The 4,961-nt window shown below is 31.3% G+C and overlaps 1 long non-coding RNA gene across 1 annotated transcript; it reads right to left on the bottom strand.

Annotated features, from left to right (window-relative positions):
- Nucleotides 1–371: 371 nt before the first annotated feature.
- LOC120255926 lies at nucleotides 372–4,179 on the bottom strand. The gene is made up of 2 exons (XR_005535145.1): nucleotides 3,654–4,179; nucleotides 372–545 (listed from the first exon to the last, which is right to left on the bottom strand). It is a non-coding gene; the product is annotated as an uncharacterized LOC120255926 (long non-coding RNA).
- Nucleotides 4,180–4,961: the final 782 nt, after the last annotated feature.

The raw sequence follows: 4,961 nt of genomic DNA, 5'->3' as shown, positions 1-4,961 counted from the left end.
TTTTACTACTAACAACGGATTTTGTTTTTTTTTTTTCGTTGCTACTTTCCTTTTAGCAACGGAATTTCAGTTGTTTTTTTATTAGCAACTGATTTTCTATTTGTTATGTTGTTATGTTTCTTGTTGCAATGGAATTTTAGTTGTCATTTTCCTACTATAAACAGATTTTTTTCCATTGCTATTGTCCTTTTAGCAACGGAGTTTATGTTGTTATCCTATTATCATTTGTCATTTGCAACAGAATATCTGTTGCTATTTTTTGTTGTTGATTATTATAGCTATTATCTACGAAATTTATTTTTTCCTACAACCTGCACAATTTATTACACAAATAAAAAAAATTGTCCATACAAATACACTCAATATAAATTATCCATACAAATGATCTATAAAACAAATTATCCCATTAAATATCCAATATCCATCATTCCATTCATACCAAAAATACAATAATCCATACAAATTCAAGTTGAGGATCCTATGAAGTCTGTGAAGCCAAAAACTACCAATCACCAAAGAAGTTGAAATTTATTGTCCACCCGAATCTGCACTCACGGAGAATTGACTGAATATTATTTATAAATTCGAAGCACATATAAAATTTAACATCTAATTTATATAATAAGTTTTTCATCAAAATTCTCAACATATTTAAAATCCAAAATATATTTAATAAAATAAAATAAATATGAAATTAATTTAAATTAATTTAAATAATATAATTGGATTAAAGACAAGTTGTTATTGACACAATTGACTTAAATTATTTAAAATGCTGGTCTTGCACGTTCTAATAGCATCATTAACATTATTAACACAGATACATTACCTTTGTAAAACAAGCATTCACTAATAGCACTATTAATATTATTAACATATATACATTGTATGTATAGTGGTTGTTTTGATTAAAAAATTCATAAGATGACACTGTTTACATAGCCATGAATATGGTTACTGATGGCTACTGGTTTTGAACTAAAGAAGTATATTTAAAGTTTCAGTTATAATTTTTGTAGTATATAAACTAGTATTCAAGGACATTTCTACCCAAATCCTACTTCTATTTTATATTCCAGTGAATATAATTAGACACATCAACTTTAGAAACCTAATATGCTATTCAAATAACATTTGCCCCCAACATAAATCACATTACTTCAATATTGCACTTTTTTTAAAAAAACAAAGCCAAAAGCCAAAAGCAAATGATAATGTTAAGAAAAAGGTCAGCTTATTTCACAAACAAAAACGGATTTAGTTTCCTTTAAACATTAATGATCAACTCTTGAACTTTAGGAAGAATAAACAACTATTTAAAAAAAAAAGATTTGCCCTTTAAATTCTTCAAATGTCACCCTCATAGGCTTGTATCATGAAATTTCTTCAGACTAATTAATTATATATGTTATATTATGAAAGTCTTGAACTTCAAAAACCATAATCAAGTATTCAAGAACAACATATTCAGTAATTAACCACTTTGATAACATTAAAAAAAAAACCACAAGATGAAGTTGAAAACTTAACAATATGAATAATTAAAAAACAGTGAGAAGTAATAGAGAGAAAACAAATGGCACCTTTAAAAAATAGTCAGTTTTTTTTTATTAATGTTCATAATACTAAACTGTTGAACTCCAGAAACAAATCACACTGTTTCATACTTAAAATGATGAAGTTAAATAACCATATAACAGTTTGAAGCAATAGAGAATAACATATATATGTTCATCAAAACAAAGACAACAATTAATCTCTTTAGATTCACGTGAATAATAATAAACATATACTTAAAAGTTTTCACGTGGCTTTTTTTATTTCTAGATTGAGAGCCAAACATCTCCAGAATAAACTAAGCCTGCACATGGATTAACTTCTTCATATATTTAACTTTTATAACTACATCAGACCATTTCATTTTAGTTTTAAGCTTCTCAGACAAACTCTAATTCCTTGAACCTAAAAAAGATCATGGCTAAAGTACATTAGTTCAGCATTTTGAACAATAATAAAGTATTGCAGAATTAATAGAAATAAGCAAATATCAACCTCAAATGGCAAATATAACATAAAAAGAAAACTTTAAAATTATATAAATTATACTAAACTCATACTTTAAATCACTGAATTAGTATACATCCACCATTTCCATCCAAAAACAAATCAAACTATTTCATTATTCAAACACTCTTTGTCTAGAAACAAAAAAACTTCCCAATCTTCGGAAGAAATTCAATTAATGAAGTGAAAAAGGATCTATTCAACATGATGAACAATAATAAAATACTAAAAGTAAAAAGGAGAAGCACATATTTCTTCCTAAACTATACAAGGTTCATGACAATGAAACTTCAGCAAAGATCAATCTTTTGAAATAATTCAAATATGTCCAAGAAAAGCTAAGCATTTATATCAGTGAAACATGATCAATCATGGGAAGTATGAAGAAAATATAAGGTTGCAGGGTTGATTTTAAAAGAATTCACAGTTCCATATCTTCTTATTTACATCATGCATTGATTATGAGGATTTGTGGCAATGATGAGGAAAGGACATACATGATTCTTGACAAAGCTGAAGGAAATGCACTTGACTAATTCATTTAATATGTTTGGTGCACATGATTTTCCCCTAAAAATACTTTAAAAGCAAACTAAACTAAAAGCAACCCATCGTAAACACAAACAGCAGCTGTTCATAATACAAAGATAAGCTATGCCAATTTATTATTATTTTTTGTGATGAGTTTCTAGTTCAGTGTATGAATCTCCCTTAAACCAAGTGATCAATTTATGCCCAAAAATAATAACTTATTAAGACGCACATGAGTAACCAAGTTCTTTTTAACCGAAAATAGAACCACACCAGTGAAGTTTCTTCGATCATTATATTAAATTTTAAACATTATATGTCCATAAATTTCTCAACATCTTCATAACAACAATCCATGCATGCATACCTACACACACACACACACACATATATATATATATACACATCCTTTATATAAATTTGAGTTATAATAATATATGAGAGTCTACCTTTACTGATGAAAAAAGTCAGACAGGGTAAGTTCGGCTCGTAATTCTCCAATTGTCTTGAAATACCAATTTGGTAATGTATTATTATTCTATGAACCAGAACAAGAACTAGGAAAAGGGGAAAGTCCTTCTCAACTTTTGAATCAAAACAAAAGTTCAAATTTTCAATAGATTGCCTGATGTCTTCGATATCAAAGCCATACCTGACCACTTCTCTCCTTCCATCCCAAATATAAACCCTGAGCAAACCACCTTCTTTACTCTGCAAAAAATTCATCTACTTCAACTTATTCTATCAACTCCAAATCAGTATCAGCAATTGGTTTCCCATGATCAATCAAAGTAGTAATAAGTGTTGGTTCTTGATCAAGTGCATAATGTTGAGGTTTTGAAGTGACTATTGATGAGTTATTGACAAGGATAAACATAAGAACAGATTCATGAACTAGAGAACTAATGGTACTTGACTTGCACAAAATGAAACAAGAAAGAAGCAACAAGAAAATAAACAAAGAGACAACATAAATGAGGAGCCGCTTTGTTTCACCCAAAAAATCCATCCAAAAATCAACAAAATTGGAGAAATTCAACAAGGGATTGAAGACTTACTGGAAACGAAGAGCATACGAGAGGCTAGAAGTGCCGGAGAGAAGGCAATGGTGGCCGAGAAGAGTGGATCCGGCGGAGCTAGGTAAAGGGTGGCGGAGGGGGATCACGATCTGGATCAGAGCGTGGCAGCGACACCGAGGAGGATACTAGGGTTGGAGAGGTCGGCGGTGATCAGCGGGGTTTGGGAAGACGACGCTGGGTTTGGGAACAACGGGCCGGCGACGTCCTAAAGCTACTGTCCCGCCGTGGCAGCGTTGGTAAACCTCGCCTGGTGCGATCCAGGGCGATGTCGACATTGGTGAACCTCTCCACCGTGGCATGGGACCACAGTGAGGGGCGATCTTCAACTTGGGGACGGAGGACGAGAACAAGTGTGAGATCAGGTCCGGGCTGAAACAACGGGAGGGAGGAAAACGGAAAGGGAAAAGAAGAAAGGGAGGAGAAAAAGAGAGGGGAAGATAGGAATGGGGGGTGGGGCAGGGAATCCCCGTTCCCCGCGGAGTGAGGAGCGGGGAAAAATTCCTCCCCACCTAGCAGAGCGGGGGGTGGGGAATGATCTCCCTGCAGGGGATCACCTCTCTCGGCGGGGATACGAAAGAATATATTATATATTTTTAATATGTTTATGAAAGATTATTTGAACTTTAACGTAATATTATATATATAATCGATAAATATTTATTTGTTAATATTTTTAGTTATTATTATAGAGCTCACAGATTATTTCATACAACTTATTAACTATTTAAATTTATATATTTCATTAAAAACATATTTATTTAATAAAATCTTTAAATTATTTTTAATAAAAATTATTATATAATATATTTACAAAAATTAAAAATTCAAACTCAATTTTTAAATTTCTAATATTCATAAAAAAACTAATTATTTATTTAATTTAAATGAATTGGATAATTAGGTAATTGTAATCTATCTAGATTTTTTTTATTCAAATATCCAGTGTGTTTACTACATATAAGCATTATATTTTTTTTATTCAAATATCCAGTTTTATACAGATTTTTTTACATCATACATTATATTTTTTTTATTTTTCGATTAGTATATAAGCATCTTTAGCGATGTATATAAATCGTCATTAGAAATATTATAGTTATTTATAAAAAAATTTTTTTATATTAATGTTTTGGTAGGGCGGGGATCGCATGGGAGTGAGGGGAGGATTTTTCCCATGGGGAATTTTCTGAATCCCCGTGGAGGGAGGGGCGATCCCATTCCCCGCCCGCCCACCCCCATTCCTAGGGGAAGAAGTGGCAGCCCTAATTTTAAAAAGATTAGGGTTTA

Source organism: Dioscorea cayenensis, unplaced genomic scaffold (assembly GCF_009730915.1).
Source record: "Dioscorea cayenensis subsp. rotundata cultivar TDr96_F1 unplaced genomic scaffold, TDr96_F1_v2_PseudoChromosome.rev07_lg8_w22 25.fasta BLBR01001244.1, whole genome shotgun sequence".
Taxonomy (NCBI): Eukaryota; Viridiplantae; Streptophyta; class Magnoliopsida; order Dioscoreales; family Dioscoreaceae; genus Dioscorea; species Dioscorea cayenensis.
The sequence above is the reverse complement of the archived record's forward strand: the minus strand, read 5'-3'. Positions and strand labels throughout refer to the sequence as shown.